Genomic DNA, 19,452 nt, shown 5'->3' on the forward strand with positions numbered 1-19,452 from the left:
GTGCGAACACACCAAAACTCGATAATAAATGACGAGAATCCGTCAAGACTTGTTTCGCTAAATGCTCGCAGGATACTGATTAAGATACAGAGCCTCGAAGATATAATTTTCCCTTATCAGTTACTTGTCGTAGTGATCACTGAAAGCTACCTGCATTGAGATGTTCAAAATTCAGAAACAGTGCCTCCCTTGTAGAGGCTCATACGTAGGGACTGAGGATCAAGGAAAGGCAAAGTTGCGATTGTTATTAAGAATAACGTTAAATTCACTCGCCTAAATGACATCAGTGACCAGGCAAGCATGTAGTGGAAGTTAGTTTTTTGGTAAAACTATATTACTGGGAGGTGTTTATCGTCCTCGTGATGCCCCTTGTGAGTACTTAGATGCAATATATGACTATTTGCTTCAAAATACGAATTTACGCTCCAACAATCTTGTAACAGGTGATGTCAACCTTTCTGATGTTAACTGGTGCACCCTTTCTCACAATGGCAGAGATCTGAAAATTGCCAAATCCTGACTCTAAACGGCACTTACGTTTTCTTCAACCGAGGTGGTTTTTGGTGGTACAATAATTTCCATTTTTTCTTGACTTAATCTTGTATTTGCTAGCGTCTCGCGTCAAAATTGCTTCGTCGGGAGACAGTTATAGTTTACGGTTAGCGTGATAGTGGAGGTTAAGGGAATGGCGTCACCATCCAGCAAACGTTCGTTGTGGACAGTATCTTATAGTTTAGCGGGATAGCGTTTACGTGGTTTACGTGCCCCTGCTGGGACAGTGGTGCCATCTATTGAATGGTTAATAAGAAAAAAAACAGTGAAAGGGAAAAGAAAACAAGAGTGTTTGCTTATGCCACCGCGCGAAGCGTTGTTAGTTTATTTTACTAACAAAAGTTGGCAGATCCCACGTACAGTGGGAATCGATGATATGCGATGCACCAATGAGAAATGTTGATATGTCACTTTAAAATAAACACTACGTTACGAGGTGGAGGTAAACAATGCCGCACATAACTTCCATGTCAATATTATCATATTTGAATGTGTCGTGTACCTTCTTCATCTATTCACGTCACGTGATACCAAATTTAGTATATGTGGAGCTAGAGAAACGGCCGTGAGTGGATCAGGAAGGGCCCTAATATACTCCAATGTAGTGTCGACACGCGCGCACGCTGGGCACAGCGACGCTATATTGGCAAAACGCAAGCATCCTATAGTCTGACGCCAGGCGCGACCAGCTTCTGTTGGCGCGGCCCGACGGCGACCGGCACAAAATGCGACATCCTGCATTTCTTACCATTTCAGACTCTTCACTCGACCGTGGAACGGAACAGACGCGTTTTTCCATCGCTTCTCCCAGTTTTTTGACGCTTACATGGATTTTTGTCCACGGCGCTCTCGTTGAACAGACCTACTTCGGACTTTTCCGGTGAATATTTTCACAGCCAAGACTGTTTAAAGTGTTTCGAAACGTGAAAGTGCTTTTCTCAACAACTTTCTGGTCACCAGACATGGCCGATGCATCGCCGTCTCCGTGTCACCGCACCGACGCCGCTGCAAAATTTGGCGCTTGGCCGCGTTCGTGCGAACGCCGAGCGCGTTGCAGTGACATTCGGTGTGTGCCTGATCTACACTGCTTAGGCATGGCTTTTCCGGTTTCTACTATCGAATCAGCAGCAATGGATGCTGCAGAAACTAACGAGTATCCAGTGGATACGGACGATGGTTCTTGGTTCACTGCTACCCGCTGACGTAAGCCAAAGTCCGCAACAAATTCCGCACCCGAGCCGTTGCCTGCCAAAAATTGAGTGACCCTGCGGCCACCGCCTCTACCTGTGGATGACTTCAAAGTGAGCTTCTGACCACGAGGAGGCCTTCGCCTCAGTGAATGGGCACATCACGTGTTGGCACGTGCCATCTGCATGACTGCTGTGCTGCCAGGAGAAACAGTCAACAAGCTCTTTTTTCGCATCCAAGCGGAACGCAATATAGCAGTCGCAAGCACACCAGACAAAACAATTGCTACAAAGTTGCAAGCCGTCCCTGCACGAAATCTAGGATCGCAGAGATATGAAATGCAAGCTTATGTAGCCGCTCCTGACAATTCTTGTAAGGTAGTCATCATCGGCCCCGAGTAGAATACTTCACCCAATGAACTCCTCGACAACATCTACGCAATCGACGCCGAAGTCTTGCATGCCCGAATGATGGGATCCACAAAAAGGGCAATGATAGCTTTTGCAGGCCTTCACGTTCCACGTTCACTACCGCGCGGAATACCGATGCTACATTCACCGACCTCGCAAACAAGTTTGCACGATCTGCCTTGCTCTTGGACATCGGGCAGACGTATGCCCAACCCCGATAAAACGCCAATGTCAAGCATGTAGAGTTGAGACACCAGTGCCGGAGCACAGCTTTACAACTCAATGTTTGCACTGCAAGAGTGACCACCCAGCTATGCACCCCAAATGTCCTGCGAGAGAATAGAAACCTCCAAACAAGCATTACGTCAAGAAAGCACTGGAGGCGAACGCACTAGCACCACCACCTACATCACCACTCAAAGGACACCGGTCCACGTCCAGAACGAGGCGCAGCCAATCCAAGAGCAGAAGAAGTCTCAGGACAGGGACTTGGAATCCTTAAACAGCACGCCAGGAACCGCATCCAAAACCAGCACCACCACCCTGGGACTGATCCCCCAAAAGAACAGAGCCGCGAGTGCGGAGAGACCAGAATCGCCACCAGCCAAGAACCCAGCACCCATTGGACAGGCGCCTCCTGCTAAGATGAGTTGGGCAGCGGGGCCTCCCAACCTGAAATTTTCTTAACCTAATTCCTGCCATCCGCCCTCATCGCACAACCACCCTAACGTGCCTCTCACATCTAACGCACATAACTGCCCTAAGCAAGAGCTACAAGATGCCCTCACAAAACTGAGAGACTCGCTTAAGGCTGAAGTAACCAGCATGATCACTCAGGCAAATAATGATTTCCGTCCAGAACTTAGGGATATGTTAAAGGCCCATACCCAAGCACTTGTAACAGAGCTAAAGCAGCACATACAAGAAAGCTTCGCGTCATGTAGTACAGGGCCCCAAGACTCATTGCCACTAGATACAAACTCCAAAAGTCTGACCAAACGACCCCACCCTTACATCCGCCCATCACTCTTAACTCTGAACACAGTCCAAAAAGAGCAAGACGGGCTCCCCTAGTCCGGCCTTCACCATGTGGCAGTGAAACTGCAGGGGAGTTTGACGAAAGAGGAGCTCCCTGCAATAGTACACTGCCACTTTCGCGCACCCTCCGGATGTCGTGGCTCTGCAGGAGACGCACTGCACACCTACCCTCTCAGGTTTCCATACATACGCAGATCAACGAACACAATCACTTGTCGCAATACTCGTATCCAAACACTTGACAACTATAAAACACACACTAACGTCATCCACTCCACATGTGCTTGTTGAAATTATTCATCAGAAACGCGGTCAGCAGAGCTTGTTTATACTAAACATCTACAGCTCCCCTAAATCTAGGAGGGACGAATTCAGGTACCTTGTAGCGGAAAAGTGCAAGCTAGGGGAACAAGTTGTAGTGGTTGGTGCTTTTAACGACCCACACACGTCATGGGGATACCTATCGGCTACGCGCAAAGGTACCAAATTAGAACGCCTCATCTGCAATAACAGATTTACACCGCTCACAGATTCGCAGGAGCCAACCAAAATTGGAACCAGCGCAACCAGAGATACGTGCCCTGACCTAACCTTTGTAAGGGGACTAAGCAATTTCAACTGGTCAAATCTAAATGAAACGTTAGGTAGTGATCATTGCATCATTTCTACTACACTGCACATCTCTAACCCCCGTGCTCCAGAGCAGAAGGTCCGGCTGACTAATTGGGATAAATTTAGAAAACAATGCACTCAGACTGACAACAATGGGAGACCTTTAAATGAATGGCTACGGTGCCTGCAACCTGACCTTGATAAAGCGACCAAGAAGATAAGTACTACAACCGCAAGTCCAGATGTCGACAGGCACCTTCTACACCTATGGGAAGCTCACAGAAGCCTCATAAAACGCTGACTTAGAGACAGAATCGCAAGCTTAAACTTCGCATTGCTGAACTCACGTTGCAAGCTGAGCAACACGCCACAGAGCTCACGAGGAACAATTGGCGCAACTTTTGTAAGTCACAATGGAACACTAAGCATTGCGCGCACGCAGGCCATATAAGAGTCCTTGTTGACCCAAAAAGTACCAAGTTCTACACGAGCAGTACCATCCAAACACTTCTTCACAAGGAGGATGGGGACGACAATAGCATCTCACAGACGCTTCAAAAAAGTACATTGCTGCAGGCCCTCAGCCAAAATACAAAAACTACCCATATACAGAGTCAACACCAGTGGATGCTGATATCACTGTGCACGAAGTTTTAGCTGCACTTCTGAATATCAAGCGCAACACAGCGCCAGGGAAAGAAAACGTCCAATACTCTCTCATACGAAACCTCAATGTCGAAGATATAGAACAGCTCACAGATTTTTACAACACTCACTGGAAATCCGAAACAGTACCCCAGAAATGGAGACATGCCACAATAACACTAATTCCTAAGACCGGCAAACCCCTAGAGCTTGGAAACCTGCGACCAATGTCGTTGACTTCTTGCCTCGGTAAATTAATGCAGCACGTCGTCCTCCAAAGACTGCAACCATATCTTGAGGCCCAGGGATTTTTTCCGGACACACTGTTTGGGTACCATGCCCATCTTTCCACGCAAGACGTACTTCTTCCAATAAAAAGGAAGTTATGGACAGGCTCAGTTCTACGCAAACTAGAGCTCTGCTTGCCTTGGACATCAGCGGTGCGTTTGACAACGTCTCGCATGACCTAATACTGGAGAATCTAGCATCAACACGCTGCGGACGACGAGTGTACGACTTTCGGCGTTTGTGTGATTAAGAGTCCGTCATATATTGCTTGCCCCCGCCTCATGTATTGCCTCTGGGCCCTGAAGGCTTCAATAAATGAAATGAAGAATGTAAAAGCACTCCCAACAAACAGGATGGCAACCGTAGGATTAAGCTCTCTTCGCAGTGACATCATTAGGCTCGCGGGTAAACGCACGCCACAAGGATTGGTGTTATCCCTGACACTCTTCAACATCGCCATGGCTAAGTTACCACCTCTACTCGCCACCATTCCTAGTCTGCGATATACTTTATACGCGAACGACGTCACTATACGGGTGACCAGAGGCTCAGACGGACAAATACAAGATGCCCTCCAAGAAGCAGTAAATACAGTTCAAGCATACGCACGAGCAGATGTTCTAACGTGCTCTGCAAATAAGACGGGACTTCTACTCATTCGTCGTCCCCAGCGAAAGCCCGACAACAGCCCGCAAATCACAGTCACCTTAGAGAACCATGTAATTCTCTGCGTACAGAAACACCGCGTCCTTGGCCTTCATATACAAGCTGATCTCAAGGAAACGCACACCATGAAAAGACTAGAACAGCAAGTTTCTCAAATCACGCTTATGATCCGCCGCATCACCAACCGAAGGCATGGACTTCCGGAACAAGACATTCTACGTATAGTTAATGCCTGCATAGTAAGTCGCATCACCTACCACGCGCCTTTTCAAACCCAAACGCTTGCACAAGAGACAAGACTGGACATTCTCCTCCGTAGAGCCGTCAAAGGGGCGCTTGGACTACCTACGTATGCATTCACCAACCGTCTCCTAGCCATGGGTGTACACAACAACCTGAGGGAACTAACCGAGGCACAACGTAATAGTCAGCTAGAAAAACTCCGCAGCACCCAAGTGGGAGAGCGACTACTCGTCAGGCTAGGGTACCCTCCGAATCGATGTGGATACAGCACACCAGGGAAACAGCTACCCACTGACTTCCGAGCTAGAATTACAGTCACACCACTTCCACACAATATGCACCCTGAGCGCAACGCTCAGCGCCAGCGGGCAAGGGTGAAAAACCTCACGCGCCTCATCAATCAGTCTCCTCCAAACACTCTCTTATACTGCGACGCCACTATACACCACTCCCGCAGTTTTACAGTTGGAGCAGTGGTGAACAATGATCACGACGTACTGGCCTCAATCAGCGTATCTACAAAGAACATATCTGAAGGCGAAGAGTGTGCCGTCACTCTGGCGATTTCTCACGCTGCCACGAACCTTCCTTACGCAGATGTTATTCTAATCTTTACAGACTCAAAGGATACCTGCCGTGTCTTCACACGGGGTATAGTCTCACAGCACACACACCGAATTTCGAACACCACATTCCACACACCACACAAGTTCCGACTGCTTTGGACTCCTGGGCACGCCTCTATCGCCGGTCATGACTGTGCTAATGTAGCTACCTGAGCACTCACTAACCGGGATTTGGAGGAAGAGCTGTCCAACCCAGATGAGGAGGACACAAACACGGAACTTCTAGGATATTGAAACACTCTCGATTACTATAGACGAGAACGCATTCGGTACCCTCCATCACAAAACACGCTCACACGAGAAGATGCAACTGCGGTGCGTCAACTGCAGGCGAACACGTTTCCGAACCACTATTTCCTGCACATCCCCTATCCCACCTCTTACCCTGACAAGTGTCCTGGCTGTAGAGTAGTACCGACGTTATTTCACGTAACGCTGGAATGTCAGCGTCCGCCAACCAGGCGCTCTGCCAACTCCTCTCCTATTTCTATCCTACAAGACTAGGAGGCCATGCTGCGTGATGAAAGCCCGAGTGGCCAGCGGGCGCAGGTTCAGTGGGCGGGGGACGCAGCAGCAGCTGTTGGAGCGCTGGACTGAGAGCCCCACCCAACATTTTTCTATGCTTGAAATAAAAAGTTTCTCTATCTCTCTCTCTCTCTCGCCGCTTTATTACCCCGACAACACTGCGTCTCCCTCTTTTCTTGATGGAGGGACGCTGGACGCGCTGAAATGCGCATGCGTCAAAGGAATGCAGCGCGGAGAGTGCCTGCGAGTATATGAAAGGACCGGCACCTGGCGTGGCGACGCCGGCGCGTCGCGACGAAATGAACGCCGGCGAGCACGTGCACCGCGTGCTCGCCGGCGAAATATAATGTCGAAATATATTGGCGCCTGGACTACGGCATATAGCCATGTTCTCACATGACACGCATCTCATGATTATCATGTTTGCACCAGTCACATACTGCGTCAACCATTGGCGTGACGTAATACCAAATTTGTCATATGTGAAGCTAGCGAATCGGCCGGAAGCACATCTTGAGTTTGGCATGAAGCCATGCTGTTACATGGCACGCATGTCGTGATTATCATGTTTGGATATGTCATATACCTATGGCGTCCATTCGCGTCACATAATACTGAGTTTGGTACACGTGAAGCTAGCAAAACGGCTGCGAGCACATCATGAGCGTAGCATGTAGTCATGTCGTTACATGACACACATCTCATGTTTATCATGTTTGCACCAGTATCATATTTTCGTCATCCATTCACGTCCCGTAATACCAAATTTGGTATATGTGACGCTAGCGAAACGGCCGCGAGCGCATCCTGAGCGTGGCATGTAGTCATGTTGTTACATGACAAGCATGTCATGACTTTTATCTAAGAGTCTGTCGCTTGTTATTGCAATGCAATCGTGTCATACCATACCACACTCTCAAAAAAGAGCGAGTAAAGAGGGTGTCTTTTTGTCCCACAACAGTAATCGTCATCTATATTGCGTTCCATCCTGGCGCTATCGCCCCGCGCTCGGTACATTCCGGTCACGATCGACATGCCCATTATCAGGGTTATATTGCATTCTCGATAGGAAAGTGACCAGCGCCGAGTTTTCAAGAAAGGAAGCACACGCAAGCCTGATGACGATTATTGTTGTGGGACAAAAAGACACCTTTTTTACTCGATATTCTTTTAGAGTGCAGTTTTGCAACAAGCCATGTGAGCGAAGCCACCGCAAGAGTGGCAGCACCATGAAATGTAAATCATGACATTCATGACATACATGTCATGATTTTCACGTTATGACTATTCAAACATGTTCTTCATACAGTCATGTTGCGCCATACCAAGTTTGGTATCGATATCATAATCGAAACGACCAGGAGAGCTAATAGTCGTAGGCGGCTAGATAGATAGATAGATAGATAGATGGATAGATAGATAGATAGATAGATAGATAGATAGATAGATAGATAGATAGATACGCTCAAAGTCGCCGAAGTTCGCTAAAAATGCTTCGCATTTAATAAAAGCAAATAATTATGAACCACGCACCGAACGCGAAAAATATGTTGCCGATTTGTTTACATTGATCATGTAGTTAGGCCTAGACGCGTTCAAAATGAGAAGCTATCTCAAATATTAAGCCAACTTATCCGTAATACTCGGTCATCGAAGCTAACTGAAGGCAAGCGAAGCCAATTTAAACAGTCGTTTCTTGTAGAGTGTACTAGAATATGGGGTAGTGTGTTCAGGGAGGAGCCGTGGCAGCGAAGTTGGTATTGACAGCAGCGAGGTGGCGGCACCTTCGCATGGGCTTCACGTCACGCTTTGCTTTTTATACACTTCTGTGCTTTGATATTAGTAATAGCAGGGGTTTAACGTTCCAAAACCACCATACGATCATGAGAGACGCCGTAAAGGAGTGCTCCGGAAATGCGACCACCTGGGGTGTTTTACGTGCACCTAAATTTAGTTACACGCACCTCAGTATTTGCGAAAATGCAGACGCTGCGGGCGGTATTCAATCCCGTGATATGCGTTTGCATACGTAGTTTCTGACACGTCCACAAAAAGCTTTCTAATTGGTTTGTTTGTACTGAATTCAAAACAAAACGAAATGTCAAAGCCGCAACACACGGTCCAAATGCAGGTAACAAATGACGGCGAAGCAGTCATCCGACCCAAGTAGCATACACACGTTATAATGATGTTACTTTTACGTTCAGCTTCAATGTTGAAACAATATTGCAAATGTCATCGAAACTAAATTTTGTGCTAACGTTCTGAATAAACGTAGCGATAACGTTATCTTGAACCTTATGTAAACATTATTAAAACGGTATGATAATGTTTGCATAACGTTAAGTAAAACACAAAAAGTGACGTTACAAGTTACACTCCCGTAACATTTATAAAATATTAAGATTTATTGTAAATTATGCGCATTCAACGCTCAAAACAGGCCCAATGTCAGAAGTCTTTTTAACTGAAAAGACAAACTTGCGAATCATAGCTGGAGCATGTCTTCAACATGCAGTAGGGTATTCTAAAGTACATTAAATTAATGAGGGAACGCATGTGTGTTAGCGGCTTGTATATATATACAAGGACTGAACCAGACTGATTCGAAGCGCTCTAATCAGCAGTTTTAAGGACTTTCTACAGTTTGCAGCTGTTTGGCAGCATTAACTCAGCTCAACTGCATGTCTTCATTGCAAGTATACTTTATTGCATGATGCCCGTATATACTTTATTCCTCGATGCTCACAAGGCTTGGCTGTGATCAATAAGCAGGCCACGGCACTTGATTCTGCAAAAAAAGGAATATTCAGGAATTACTGCAGATGATAAACAAACAAAATAGCTTTAGTAGCAGCAAAAACATTGCAGATGCTTTTGATAAGACAATGAAAACCATTCACCACCACTGCACAAATAATGCCCGTCGAGAGACAGATAGATGTGTGGGGTTTAATGTCCCAAAATTACCATATGATTATTGGGAATTAAGAACAGCGCAACAATATAGACAAGAACAGAGGAAAATACGACACCGCGCTGACTCGCAACTAAACTTTATTGAAAGATACATGCACATATATCAAGCATTTGACCTGTTCACGTGGACAACCTTGACAAATGCTTGATATACGTGCGTGTATCTGTCAATAAAGTTTAGTCGCGAGTCAGCGTGGTGTCGTATCTTCCTCTGTTCTTGTCTATATTGTTGCGCTATTTTCACTTCCCAAGTATGAACCACCAACTAGCCAAACTTTCGCTGTTATCACCATATGATTATGGGAGACGCTGTAGTGGAGGGCTCAGGAAATTTCGACCTCCTGGGGTTCTTCAACGTGAACCCAAATCTGAGCACACGGGCCTACAACATTTCCGCCTCCATCGGAAATGCAGCCGCCGCAGCCGGGATGAGAGCCCGCGACCTGCGGGTCAACAGCCGAGTACCTTGATTGATTGATATGTGGGGTTTAACGTCCCAAAACCAATATATGATTATGAGAGACGCCGTAGTGGAGGGCTCCGGAAATTTAGACCACCTGGGGTTCTTTAACGTGCACCCAAATCTGAGTACACGGGCCTACAACATTTCCGCCTCCATCGGAAATGCAGCCGCCGCAGCCGGGATTCGAACCCGCGCCCTGCGGGTCAGCAGCCGAGTACCTTAGCCACTAGACCACCGCGGCGGGGCAGCCGAGTACCTTAGTCACTAGACTACCGTGGTGGGACAAAATTAATGCACGTAGCCTTGTAAGTGCTCTGTAAAGTACTTGTTCGCAGCAGCTGTTCTTAAAAACTCGAATTTCGTCCAACCACCAATAATGATCACTGTCAGCACTGCCTTGCAATAGTGCTACCTTCCTGGTCGACATCACATAGTGCCCCGCCGTGGTGGTCTAGTGGCTAAGGTACTCGGCTGCTGACCCGCAGGTTGCGGGATCAAATCCCGGCTGCGGCGGCTGCATTTCTGATGGAGGCGGAAATGTTGTAGGCCCGTGTGCTCAGATTTGGGTGCACGCTAAAGAACCCCAGGTGGTCGAAATTTCCGGAGCCCTCCACTACGGTGTCTCTCATATTCATATGGTGGTTTTGGGACGTTAAACCCCACAAATCAAATCACATCACATAGTGCCATTGTAGTCCCTCGATGGTATATGTTGTCACTTGCTGCCTGCTTGCACATGACCGCACTTCAAAATTTAAAGCTTTTGACCCCTTCGTTGTTGTTCATGGCCCCCACATGGCAACCACTTAATTGTTTTTCGCACGTGTATCATGACAGTGGCACAAATCAGAAGAATAGGCTCCACGCTGGTCGCCACTATTTTAGGGCCCGACGGACTCTCCACGCACATGAAAACTCATTGCATTCGTTTGCCAACTTCTCCTCCCATCTGTCGCTCGTTGTGCTTGCACATCCAGGGAAATACCGAGGGGGCCCTGGTGGCTGCTTTATATGGCCGCTAGTGTGGGTGAGGGCAAGGATGGATTCTGGTGATTCATACAAGTCGCAACACAGATGCGCTCTGAAACCACATCTTGAAAGAACATGTTAGCTTCATTCGCGGGATCGAATCCCGGCTGCGGCGGCTGCACTTTCGATGGAGGCAGAAAGTTGTAGGCGCATGTGCTCAGATTTTGGTGCACGTTAAGGAACCCCAGTACAACACTGGGTTAATGAACCCAGTAAAAAAAACCCAGTAACACAAAACCTTGTCTCCCAGGTAAGCAGCAGCACTTTGACTTGATCTCATTGATTGACCATATTGCATTGACTGCTGAAAGGTCCGAAGCCTGGTAAGCATGGAGCTCAGTTTCCCCACAATACCAGCTTGAAAGTTGGTCAGTTGCCCGCAAAATCTAGCAGATATCTTTACATCAACACTACCTGATAAAATATTTGTTGCAATCACAACGTTCCCGCCTTTCATAAGAAGACATGAGTCAGCAGTGTTGGTTTAAATAACTACATCTGAAAAAGCTATGCAGTGAAACTGTTGTCCCTGAAAACCTGGAGGAGTAGGTCCAAAGTCATGTAGCTTCTGCAAAGTTACTTGCTTTTCTCGGAGTGCTGTTTTGAACACGTCACTCTGACTGCGCTCACACAAGCGCTTCATGACTTGCTGAAGCGGTCGATTTGGAGATTTCAAGTCACGCTTCAATTGACCCAAAAAGTTCTCAAACGAGAATGCTGAAATTGAGTAAAGATGGCCAAACTTCTGCACATGATGAGGAAGGTATACAAGTAGACCCTCTCCACGAAGACGTCCAGCATCAGTGACAAACCCTCGGAGACTATTTTTGGGAAAGTTTAGGTGCAGGTGGCAAAGCTCATGGCTTGCGAGGATAGACGATGCCACACTCAGCTTCATGAAATGCTGGTAATAACATTTTTCATTTCGCCCTGATAGCCCCACAGGTCCAAAGTAGAATAAAAAGTTTCAGAAACTTTGTGGCCTTCCATCTTTCCAATTCGCAAAGACTTCGGGGCTTACGGGCCATTTTCGAGGTGTGTGTTTCTGCAAAGTTATTAGCATCTTTGATATTTCATTCTGCACACGTACTAGAACCTTTGACCTATGAGGTACCCCACGGACCCAGTAGTGAAGCAGTTTTCTCACAACCCCTAGGCACACAAGGTGCATATAATCCAGTGGAAAATAGCAAACCTTGGCAATCTTTAACTCGGTCAGTGGTGAGTGTCCACAATGGTGCTCTTCCTGATTTTGGTTCAGAAATGGTTCATCAGTTCGCAGTGGATCATTGAGCTCTGGAAGAATTACTTTTCCAGAGCTTTCAGAATAGACTCTTTTTTGACTGCATCTCTCGCAACTGTAATTGCCTCACAAGAGTGGAAGCTTGGGCTAGTTGGTGCGTATTCATATTTGCAAGGCGTTTCAGCGCGCGAACAAAGGAAAAAAGGACAGGGTAGACAGAAAGAGCGCTGGCAGCGCTCTTTCTGTCTACCCTGTCCTTTTTTCCTATGTTCGCGCGCTGAAACACCTTGTAATTGCCCCCATGACCCTTGATGCATTTCAACAATGCCCTTGTAGGTGCATCACAGACAAATGCACGTACTTGAACTGTAAACTTTTTGTCACCTTGAGTGAAGCCTTCCATTTCCAGCATGCTCACTTCTGCAATAAAATCACTCAAGTAGTCCTGGAGCCTCTCAGGTTTTGTGTTTCCAACAAACAAGGCAATGACAAACGGCTTGACATCACTGGACTCTTCAACAGATGCCAATATTGGCCAGAACTTCTTCAAGACTGAAAGTTGAGCTAGTTGGTGATACATTATGGGCAGAAGCAGCGCACAAACTCACGGGACGAAGAGAAGAGACACAAATAAGCGCTGCTTGTTTGCGCTTGTTTGTGTCTCTTCTCTTCGTCCCATGAGTTTGTGCGCTGTGTCTGTCCATAACAGAACTGTTTGCTTGAAGTCTTTGCAATGGGAAGCCCATCAATATTTATGAGAAGTGTGATGGTGTCACTTGTGTAGCTGCCTGCTTGTATCATTTGTTCTAGTGTTGATTTAATATCAAAGTAGTCGTATAAACCAGATGTTCCCATTTTCCTTAACGCGCAAGACCTCGGTGTCCCCATTAGGGTTCGTGAGTCACTGGGTAACTCCGGGTGGTGCTTCTTCAATATTTTCAGCAGCAGCGTTAGATGAGATGCACAAGCTTTAGTTTCACAGGCCCAAGCTGCCAGCTCACTGGCCAAGCTCGGCTGTTCTTCATAAGTTGTTTTAAGCTCAACTTGTGTGACATTGCTGGCCAATCTTGGCTGTTCTACAGCTGGTGTGCTTGCAAAAGCGTTTGTAGGGTTGACATGCTTTTGATTTGAAGCCTTCGTGACATCACTGCTTCTGTTGTCTTCATCATTTGCGAAATTCTTATCCTGTTCGGAAAAAGATGAAGTTGCAATGTCTGCGAAGTGTTCGTGCACACATTCAGCAACTCTTCTTTTTCTCTGCCGGTCACCGACATGTTGTAAACGTCTCCGGTACCGTTTCATATCTGCTTATGAAATAGCGAATGTTTTTAATTTAAGTTGACACACAAAAAAATCTAATAACTACTGCAGTAACACGAGCTAAAATTGTGATAATATGCATCCCATAGAGAAGGGAGTACTCATGATTAATTTTCGCCAGCTAGGAATCTTTTATGTGGATTGAAATTTATAGCTTTGCTTGTACTTAGCCTCCTCGCGATGCGGCGGCCGTGGCCTCTTTAGCAGCCTGACAGCATGACATGACAGCCGCGGAGGGTAAAGGGAGAAATTAGGGGAAAATGGAAGCTTGAAGACATGAAAAATTAGCGAACACGAGGTGTTGTTGGGGCGAACGTTTCGAGAAAAGCGGATTTGTTTCTTCAGCCTGGCAAAACTTTTCAAAATGTTGGCTCCAACAACACTCCTTGCGCGATCATTTCTGCTGTTCACAACCTAAAGGTTTTGCAAATGCCACAAGAGTACTTCTGGTCATAGTCAAGTCCGATCATTTCTCGATCGCGAAACTGGTGACACAAGAGTGCTTTTGATCGCAAACAATTAGCCAATGCATTGCGTTACAGCCTGATCCGAATCGAGTTTGGCGCAGACATCGCACAAATATAGATTGGACCTGATCGCGACTAAAACGGACTGCACCGGTGTCGCACGAGCAGTTACGATCACAAAACGGGCCGATCTGGATGAGGCTTAAGCCGGATCAGGTGCTGCTACTTTGACACCTCCAATTACGCTCAGCCCCTATCACAACGAGATTCAACTTTCAGATTGCGCTGCGCCAAACTCGATCCGCGGATTGGTTTTTATATCATCGTGGTTTCGATGTACAGGGTTGGTCAAAAGTTCTTAGGCCACTATCCTATGCATTCCTATGGCAGCGAGGCCTGGGAACTGTTAACCCCTCCTGTACTTTTGTGTCGACCACGTGGCATTGGTATTACATGCATGCAGCAGTTTCACTTCATCGAGAGTAGCAGCTTTAGAGTTCAATAAACTCATTCAGGCTTACCTTCACTATCTTGACAAGCGTGAACGAAAAGCGCGGCGGTCTCGTCGTCTCGATCGTCTACGCTCGCCACGGAGGAAGGAAAGGTGCCCTGACGCTCGCCAAGGAAACAGGAGGAAACACGAGCCAAAAAGAAAGGCGCTTTCATGGTTGCCAACTTGAGCCAACACATAAAGAAATTAAGTGCTGCATCTGATTAAGACTGCTAGTGCTGCAGCAAAAAAAAAACATTTGCGAAACAAAACAGACTGTTGTTCAATATAGGAAGATTTTGTTATCTAAATAAATTATGCTTATTTTGTAAAAACATCAGTATATTTTCACTAGCACCACTTTTTCAATTGAGCAAAAACAGAGGTAAAAATGGGGCTGCACCCGTGAAGTGGCTTAAATTGTAAAAAACTTGGTTACAGTCAACGCCTTGTTACAGTAGGTAGAGCCGTAAAGCAAGCTGCCCTAGAGCTGCAATGAACCATTGGCAAAATTGGAGTCGTAAAGGTCGTGATGGTAACAAATTTTGATGTGGGACATCGTCTCGAAACGTAAGGAGTGTGTGTGCATCATGTGCGAAACTGTAGGGTTCGTTTTGCGGCCTGTATATACACCGGACGCTGACATTCGACGCACAGTTTGGCCTTCGCAGATCTTGAGACTCTCAGCGCTCGCCTACCGTGCTTTTTATTTGATCGCGGAAGGTGGTTGGTGCATTGATCGATGCCGACCTGTCCCACCTTACGGCATGTTGCCTGGCTGGAATGAGCTAGCAGTGTTCAGCGTGTTACCAAATCACGTTCAGTTCGTGGTGCAGCCCAGCAAGGGTAGCTAGCCCAGCTGCATACTGTCTTTGCGCGCTGTTTTCACGCCTTGCATTCATGATTTACTGAAGCGGCGAAGACGAGAACGTGCCCGTTGACCATATTTTGTTGGTTTTGATGTCATGTCTGGGCACGGTTTGACTTTCGGCAGGACATTTCCTGACTAGTGTTCAGCTATTTTGACCGAGTGGCCGACTGCATGCAGTTGCCCACGAAGTGTGTTATTCGCACACTTGCGTTACGTCTCGTATATGTAGCTTCCTTGTTGCTGTTCTGGCTAAGGAGTTACGTTAGTGTAATGCTTTTCATAGGACGTCTCATTTTTGGCCAAATTCATTTGGGCTGTGCTCCAGATGAAATGTAGAAACTAACCTCATCGTATTAACGCAGTGCCTACAATCCTGACCCCGTTGCTATATCTCCAATCATTTAACACAATTTCAAGGTGCACATGACAGAAACGGTGTGAAATCTGGTATAGGCTCTTGTTGAAGTATTGTTGCACAAGAACAGGCTGCTCACAGAGAACGTACAACATGACTGCTCCTTTTAAATGTTCTTGCTGCTCTGTTTTCTTTTATGCATTGAAATTAAACAGCCAGACTACTTTCACTGTGATGTCCTTATGTTTGGCTTTGTAGAGCTTTATTAATAATATTATCGGGGCATTTAAATGCCAAAACCACAACATGAATATGAGCGTACTGTAGCAGAGAGCTTTATGAATTTCCACTATCTGGTGTTCTTAAACGACATTTCGCCGTACAATTGTCGGAAAGCTTAACGCGAATGCTCCACAGCCTGTCTTGGACTGGTTTGACTGAGGCCAGCCGCGAAACACAGCGCACTGTCGCCAAGATAATAGCTCGGTAAGCTTGGATTGTATGTCGGCATGCATGCGTAACACCTCGGCAACAAAACTCGTAGCTGCGTGGCGCTGGTGTCAACCAAACTGCTTCAGGACATGTTGTGGAGCTTTCGAGCTAAGCTTACTGACGAATGTACATGGGCCTCTGGCATTTTGCCTCTGTCGAAATGAGCTGTAGCTTTGGCTGCTGACGTTGAGATGGTGAATGTAAAGAAGCCAGAATGAGGAGCATTCTTTACATGCTCATGCTGCCATACTTGTTAGGAACAGTAACTCTTACCGAGATGAGAAATGTTCTGACATGTTAATTATAAAAGCCCCATGAATTATCTCAGATTCTGGTGGCTGCGGAAACTATACACAATATTTATATTGCTTCTAATGCAGTGACATACAAGAATTGGCAAAGCTTGTACTAAGCCGCTCAAGGCTTGAAACAGCAAAACTGCATGATTGTGAAGACTTATCTGGTTGCTTCTTGGCTTTAGCTAGGTGATGCTAGGTAGTTTTTACGTTGATTTTTAGATCAGAGACGCCCATAGACAGTCACAGGCACGACACAGTTATTCAAATTCCAGAGACAGAAACTTGCCCTGAAACTGAGCGTCCACACCTCTTACAGATCGACAGGCACGTCTTCAGCGCAGGCTTTTTGTTGCTTCGGGGTCTTCTCACCGCTGCCATTGCCTTTCTCATTCTCTAGTATTTTCTTATACGGGCTCAGGGGTCTTCGACTTGCTGTTGCTTTGAAGCGATTTGTTGGGCTAACTGTTTCATTCATCATTATTAGTGGACCTGTGGCGAGTAGTGAGATTTTCCCAATTTCTATCACACATACCCATTTATGTTGATGATAGTTTTCTGGTAGGCTGCACAGAGGCACATACCTGTTACAATAATAGTTTCCTGCCACCCACTCGCGATTTGCTAAACAGCTTCGCTGATAGAAGTATAAAGGATCGCAAAAGCTTGGTGAGGTCATGCTACGATGTAGTCTCTCAATTATGTTAAGTGTCTTGTTTTTTTTTAAAAATTACCAGAATCTAAACGTCTTCTGAAGCACGATAGTTAACAATACTTACAAAGCTTCTGGCTATTTTCAATATAACTTGCATTTTGCCCCTCCATGAGTCAATTTTTCGAGCTTAAAGACATGAATTAGCCCAAAATAAAGTAATCATCTGCAGTTTGAACGTAGCCAAAATGAAGTCTATGGAGCTTGACCTAAACCCTGAAGTTATATTATTATGTTCCAATCACTGTAGTGTTACTCGTACTGTACCAGCTAGTGTTGCTTAGATGAGGACTAACCCAGGCGTACATATTGTATACCTGCAATGCACAATCACTAGAATGTACTTGTAGTACCGAATGCATATTTCAATATAACTTCCAAACTGCTCATCATACTTAAGCCCACACACATTACCAGAAGGCTGTCGACCTACCTTTTGTATGCACCATGACCCACTGTCGCTCCTTTTCTAGGCCACTCAGGACTGGGACAGTCTTTCCAAGAGCATCAACATCATTCAAACTTGGATAGCTTTAGCGAAGCGTTAGCATCTTCGTTTTGTTTACAATAATTGTTTGTCTCACTCCCGCATGTAAAGCATTGGGACCTCCATAAATAAATTTCATTACTGTTTCGACAACCTTTTGTGAATCACCAGTGTTTTAGGGAATCAGCAGGGGCATGCAAATTTAAAGCATCATTTTCCCAAGCCACACCAGCACTCCCCCACCGCAATGCGACCCCCCCCCCCCCCACCAAGACTCCTGGTAGTTTGGCTATTAAAGTACATACCACAGTGATGTATGAGAAACTTGAAAGCTACTACGAATACATGACCAAAAGACAGCTGTGCTTGACATTTCAAGCAGTAAAACCAGTTCATAAGCATGCATAGAATAGTTGCAATATCAATTGAAGAATAGCCACGGATTGACTACACTATATGGTATTGTAACTATCATTATCAGGTGTCACTTAGAAAAACTATTTCATTTCTTAAATGAAATAATGTTTTCTCTGTATATTTTCCTTGTATATCATGAAGTATTTCTCTGCAGCTAAATTTCTTGTTATTGGGCATCTTTGGCAAATAATGATAGTAAAATATTACAAGAACATTGCTGGAATGTTTACTGTTATGTTGATTTTTTGTGCAAATTTAACGTTTCTTTAATGTTTGAAATATAACATTCATTGTTCAATGTTTTGTTCGAATGTTGCACTAATGTTCCATATTCAACGTTATTTTAACAGTTTATTTCTAATATATATTTAACGGTTCACATGCAACAAAGAACGTTATACGTTTCATGTAAAACGTTCAGACAATATTGTTTGAAAACATAAAACGTTTCTTCAACATTCGCAACAAAAATACAACGTTACTTTAATGTATTGTGCTTCCTAGGGAGGGGACACTGCCTGCAGTTTTAAAGCTCGGTTGGTGAACGAATAAAAAAATTAAGAAGATTGAGAGATCGAAGGAGCATCTACAAAGCCAAATGTTTCTTGTTATATTACTGCTATATCAAGTCGTAGTCTGCACACTGCGACAGCTTCGTCTTGCTTCGTCACGCGCGCGGCACCGTTCTAGTCGATAGTTGCATCATGCAATGTTAATTGTTGCTAAGGTGACAAAACTGCCATTTTAATTAGAGGCATGCCGTAGCTGAAGACTTGGGAATAATTTTGACAATCTTGTGTCTTTAAACGATTACGCACCCACCGAAATACTGCTGCTGTGGCCGGGATATTGCACTTTACAGTCAAAAGGAAACATCACTTGGCACCACTGTCAGACTGTAAGAAGAAACCCTTTATGTACGAGCACGCATACTTCAGTGAGCAGTAACACCGAATAGATTCGTCGCCATTGCGTGAAATTATCAGTCCACAATTCCTTCATCGCGGTGGCACCCTTATGAACACTGACTGATTTTCG

At 45.7% G+C, this 19,452-nt stretch overlaps 1 pseudogene; it reads right to left on the bottom strand.

The window, feature by feature from the left end:
• LOC142775552 (uncharacterized) overlaps positions 1-13,809 on the bottom strand; it is a 98,801-nt pseudogene extending 84,992 nt beyond the window's left edge.
• Between the last annotated feature and the right edge of the window lie 5,643 nt (positions 13,810-19,452).

This window comes from Rhipicephalus microplus, chromosome X, assembly GCF_043290135.1.
Source record: "Rhipicephalus microplus isolate Deutch F79 chromosome X, USDA_Rmic, whole genome shotgun sequence".
Taxonomy (NCBI): domain Eukaryota; kingdom Metazoa; phylum Arthropoda; class Arachnida; order Ixodida; family Ixodidae; genus Rhipicephalus; species Rhipicephalus microplus.